The 6,147-nt window shown below is 37.7% G+C and overlaps 1 pseudogene; it reads left to right on the top strand.

Annotated features, from left to right (window-relative positions):
- Window positions 1-4,787, top strand: part of LOC109070989 — a 7,708-nt pseudogene extending 2,921 nt beyond the window's left edge.
- The last annotated feature ends 1,360 nt before the right edge of the window (window positions 4,788-6,147 follow it).

Genomic DNA, 6,147 nt, shown 5'->3' on the forward strand with positions numbered 1-6,147 from the left:
GTCTGCTAATATTTCATCAGTGAAATCCCAATCTGGGCTCATTGTGACCAGACCCAAAAGACATTAATATCGCCTTCCACACTTTTTATTCTAACCTCTTTACTTCTTCTACTGATGGTGGCCCTGACTCTTTTTCATCTTTTCTGTCCAACATTGATTTACCTAGGCTGTCAGATGCGGATTCGGGCTGAAACCGATCACCTCCTTCAGGAGCCGGGAGTCAGCCTCCCATTCTAGGAAGCAAGAGAATCCCATAAACGGTATTTCCAATCGAATTGTATACTAACTTTTTGTTCGGGATTTAGGCCCCCCTCATAAGTTAGGAGGCATTCCACCATCTATTAATATCGGCTGTTATTCTCTTTTGTTAAAAAAATATAAAGAGATCCGGACTTCCTGTTCTAGTTACTACCGGGGCCACTTTTTTTGATTTAGGGACTGATGGTTGACGTTAGCTCATTGTGTCTAAAGTACTGGATCTGCGCCGTTCTAGAGAAATTTTATGAACAGGCTAGTTCATCATAACCAAACAGGATTCATCAAATCTCAACTCAAGCTTTGGGATAAACTTACGTCAGGTGTATATCATATTATGTAATTCAAAGAATAGTTCTCTCCCCCTGAGCAGCAGTATTATCTCGTAAATGTATGAAAGCGGTTCGAACCCAGTTAGAATGGAACTATATTATGGGCGGTTCTACAGCGAGGCCCCTCTGGGTCGAGTATCGAGTTTCATAAAGTATGATAAAGGTTCTTGTACGGCCAATCCAGCAGCCGTTCTTCCTCAAGGGTCTGTTTGTTCTAGACCTCAGGTCCTTTTTCTTTTTTTTTTTTGATTCTTAATTTTAGCCAAACATTTTTGATTTGATAACTTTTTACAAGCGAGCATATGCCCTGAGATCTGGCCTATACATGCCATCAATGGCAGCCCCAAAACAGCACGCAAAGCTTAGTCATTTTTGGACACGTATTAATAAATATCGATTATGATTAGAGAATCAGGAGAACAATGAAGAAAGTGGTACTAGTGTTACGAAGCAAAGAACACAGTGTAACCTTATGTAATGTAAGGCGAGTATGGAAACAGTACAGCATCAATTGAGAATGAGGGATCAGATGGTGAATGGAGGGGATACAAGGAAAAATGTGACGTTTTTCCGTTAGCTCCATTAGAAGTTAAGAAATAATCTATTACCTCTTGCCAATCTGAAAGAGGACCAGCATGTTAAGTGTTTCACAATTGTAACACAGCTTACATGTCAACCATAGTTACTGTGGTGAATAAACATGGCCATGACATAACTGTCTGCTGCTGATTAGTAATTTCTACAGAGGACAGAATCCCTGATATAGCAAATATGGTAATGTCAAATCATGAAAGTTTCCTTCTATTGTTTAATGTGTCTTCAGGCTATTCAGCAACCCATGACTGGTGCACACAGTGTGACGCACAATAGTATCCGAAACGAGTAAACTGATTCAGTTTCGACAGCCTCAGAACTTCAATAGAAATGAAAGTGCAAGTCCCTATTTCACAACCACCGTCCGTTTAAAAAACCATGAACTACCCCACACACCGGCTACAAAAACTATAGACCCACGTGGCGTTCTGACGCGCAAGTCACACATGACTTTAGGTCACTAACCTTCATACTTCAACAGCTCGGTTGTCTTACACACAGGACCTTTATTTATTTTTATTTTGCAATGCTCTCTAGTATTTGCATGTGTTACAGTGTCTAATAATGGGTGTTCAGTGTTAGGGCTTGTGGTAGTTTTATGGGGGGATGCGCGAACATATTAGGCATCGAGCTCTCTGTCTTTTCTGAATGGGCGGCACAAGGTCTTATATACCTACTAAAATACACGAAAGTATCACTGGAGGGGGCGAACTGAGAAAACAATCTTGCCTGCGTGTCTGTACTGCCACAAGAAGATTTGTAAGGGGTTCGATGAGACTGATTGTGAGGTCGTAGTAGTTAGGACGAACCTAAGAGTTGGGGATGGGACGGTCTTTTGAGCCAATACCGCTTTAGACTTTGAGATCCAATTTACGCTAGTGGCGATTGGTATCGTGAGCGGGAGAGTATCAGGTCGCAGCGGTCTTGTACTACACGAAAGCGACCTGAACTACTTTACGGCCTCACATTCCCTGTTTTTTGTAATCAATAAGCTGCATTCCTTTAACTTTAAGGCATGCATTAAAAATTTGGACAACACAAAAAGGTCTTGATCAGCAGGATCAGAATGGGTTCCCTGAGTGTTTGACTTCATGATGAGAATCAAAGTCCCACTACAACAGCTGCAATTTTTCACTGATGAGAACATTGCTCTGTGGACATGAGAAAATTGAGCGTTCGGCAGGCCTTAAATCATTAAAGATGTCTTTCATGGTGTAGAAGCAAGCACTTTGATTTGCATGTAGCAGACTGGACCATCACAGCAACAGCAGAAATGAGGGAAGATAAGACCCACTGGATGCAGCGAATTGACCAAATCAGAATGTAAAAAAGATAAAAAAAATGTTGACATCGTGTAATGAAACCAAAATTTCAAAGTAGCGTGTAGTTAAAGATTAGGATACCCAAGTAGTCTGCACCCACTAAACCACCAGTTAAAAAAAATGGAACAGAAAAATAAATTCCGATCTCTTCTTTAAAGTAATGCATCATGGCAAAGATGCTGCAGGCAGATGCCCACTACCCCTGATGATGTTCTGATGAGCTGCAGTAACATCAAGTTTGCTAAATGACGCCCGACATTTTTAGGCCCTGGTAGCACAACAAATCGCCTCTTATTCATGGAACTACCAGCTCTTATTCTGTCTAGTATAAAACCACAAAGGACCAAGGAAGGACAGTGCAAGATCCCCCAAGACTCGACTTGTTCCAGTGACATCAAACAAGCTCCAAAAAATGGGTATGTGTAGTTATTCTTCTATTATATGTTTTGATGTATACCCCTTAGAGTGTAGGTAAATGCAAATTCTGTGGCAAGATACAATCAATGCACACATACAGAGCAGGAGTCATGTAAAATTATATGAACAGAGTCAACGGGCAAAATATGTTTTTTCATTACTTAATATGTAAAATAGTAAATAAACCAATTTCAGCTCTATTTTTTTTTTAAGTTGTAATCGAAAAGATTCAAACAGGCAAGATTTTTTTAGTTGAAATTACTTTTTCCAATTGTGATTATACTCACACATTTTCAATATCTAGTTTTCAAACTCAGCAGTTTCTGTGCATTAATGTTTTATCACCCAGTTCATTAAGAAACACATCTTTCACAATTGAGTAAATAATTTTCTCAGTAAAAATCAAAGTGATGAAATTTAATCTCTGTGTTGTAAACTCTGGGGGTCAGTGTCTGGTACATGTATTGATTGCCATAAAGTGAGAGGTCAATACCAAATGTTTCATACTCAGTAGTATAACGGTCAAAAACGGTCAATATGGTAATTAAAAAAAAAAAAAAAAAAAACTTGTCAGTTTATTTAATTTTTATTTATTTTTTTTCTCCTCTGTGCATTTGATGCTATAGAATATCATGATAAAATCAGTATGACTTGAGAACAAAACTGAACACAATTTAATTTTAGGTTTATTTTAGGTTTTTAATCACCAGGAAAGGATAAACAAAATGGCATTTTGGTGTGATGTACTGCATGCAAAAAATGATTTTGCCAGCACGAGAAACACACCACAAACGATAAGATGATGCTTTCAAAAACAGACCTTAAATCAGCCCTCATTGTGTTTCTGTTTCTTTCTTCTTTGTGTAGAGGACACCAGTTCTGAAGCTGAAAACATGACCGGAGGCACAGCACATAACACCCACTATGCAGCACGAAGGATTGATAGCTTTGTGGATCTTTGTATTATGCATTTTCATTGCCATCATTGATAGTGGGAGGTCTCATTGTAAATGGGCTTGTCATATTTCTGACTAGCTGCAGAATGAAGACGACCGTCAACTCCATTTGGTTTCTCAACTTGGCGATTGCAGACTTTCACCTTCAGTTGTCTTCCAATCATTTTTTTCTCTCAGCTTTGGCTCCGAGGATCTTTACTTATTGAAATACATTTTCAGTTAATGTTATCACTAATCAGTCTGCTAGTATTTTTTTATTGTAGTTATCAGTCTGGGACCGATGCTGTGTGACACCCATGAGGGTTGTTTGGGCTAAAAATAAACGAACTTTACTTAAAGCCAAGATCATCTGGCATAATTGGGTGGGTTTCATCCCCATCGGGGATACAGCATTCCTTTCTTTATGTTTGATATGTCTACTTTCGCTGGTCACATATAATTTGTACACTGAGCTTCCTCATCCCCTTTCTGATCATTGCATCTTCATACATAGCGATTGGAATACGAATCAAAACGCCTCAAAAGGGTGTGAAGCAGCTCAGCTCATACCGAGTCATTATAACCATAATCCTGGCTTTTTCATATGTTGGTTCCCATACCATGTTTGCAGTTTTTATTTAGTAACTGTAGTAGGAACGGTTGTAGGAAATAACTGGAGTGATTATGTAATGACATCAAAAGTATTTGTGATAGCTCTGATTGTCAGTCTCTACCTGGTTTATCTAAACAGCTGTCTGAACCCCATTCTCTATGTGTTCATGTGTGATGAGTATAAAAAGAAGCTTTAAACAGTCTCTGCTGCTGGTGCTGGAGACGGCTTTTGCTGAAGATCATCTGGACTTTAAGGCAGGTGCAAAAGGGCAACGAACGAGCAGGACATGAAAAACCCAATTGAGTTGTTAGATATGTAGGAAAACTGGTCTCTAAATGATAAACCTGGATCTAATCCAGTATGTTTCATAGTCCTTATCTAGCAACTTGTAAAAAAACAGCACTGCAAAATTCAAGTTTGGAGCATGACTGTGTATAATGTGTGTTGTAAAACCAAACAGAGAACAATCTCTTCAAGCTAATGAACATTTTTTGTGAAACTTTTTCATGAATCTAAATAAAAGCTCATTTTGTTCTGCTGATTTCTGTTGGGAACTTTATTCTGAATAAAAACCACAGTGTATCAACATTTTTTACCTCTATTTGATGGCAATTTACCTGAACATTTCCTATATTTATGCTCTCGCAGTAGCAAATTCTTATTGAATGGTTTTCCCTAAAAAGCAAATAAATAACTAAAAAATAAAAAATAATAGGATTAATCAGTTTAACTGATGACATATATGGGACAAAACATGGGGAATATACCATCTGCACAAAAACATTTTATTTCTGAATTGTTCTATATGGACGTTCATCCAACATTTTTTTAAATATGTAATGGTATATTTTCTTAATATGATACACTTATTGAATATTGTGTTATGTTTGTATTTTCTGCATTGCTCTGAGTCACATGCTTCATTGCTGATTTAACAGAACAAAGAACAGCTATTGATCTTTAAGATGTGTGTGACAGTAAAAGAGCACACACAATCCTTATTCTAATATGGAATTGGAATGGAATGGTAAAAGGGTGTTGGTACGTGACAGGAGGGTTTCCAAGAATAGAATATGATAAGTAAGTCTAAGAATGTGTTTGAAAATACCATCATTAGCCCAGAGAGATAACATTCTGAGAGATGAGACTATAAGAGAGGAAGGATGCACTCCCTTCACTGTTACACTCTGTGGCACACTTTGACTGACTGTATGACTGCTGGCCTTTTTTTGCCAGAAAATAAAACTAAAAGACAATTGGTATATTTGTCTATTATTCAGAATTATTTATTTTGTTTATTTGCCACAACAAGTTTACTACTTGTTTCAGAATGTTCAGAGAACATTCAAAAGTAATGTTCCCATAGTGTTTGCAAAATTATAAAATGGAATGTTTTCTTGTTATAAAAGTCAACATTTTAAAAACATTTATGAAAAAAGAAACATTCAGACGGTAACATTTTAATAGAAACAATAGCAACATTAGCGAAAAGGTCAGCTGCACAAACGGAATGGGCCCAATCTTTGCAAGTGAAAAAGACACAGAAAATGGAAATACTCCTACCAAATTTCCCCTGCAACAATATTCGAGCTATAATTAACCTTTTGCATTTTGAGGAGTTGTAGTTACATGTGAAACAAGTCACCCTCAGTGGTAGGTCAGATCGAGGCTTCGTGACG

This window comes from Cyprinus carpio, chromosome A15 (genome assembly GCF_018340385.1).
Source record: "Cyprinus carpio isolate SPL01 chromosome A15, ASM1834038v1, whole genome shotgun sequence".
Classification (NCBI taxonomy): Eukaryota; Metazoa; Chordata; class Actinopteri; order Cypriniformes; family Cyprinidae; genus Cyprinus; species Cyprinus carpio.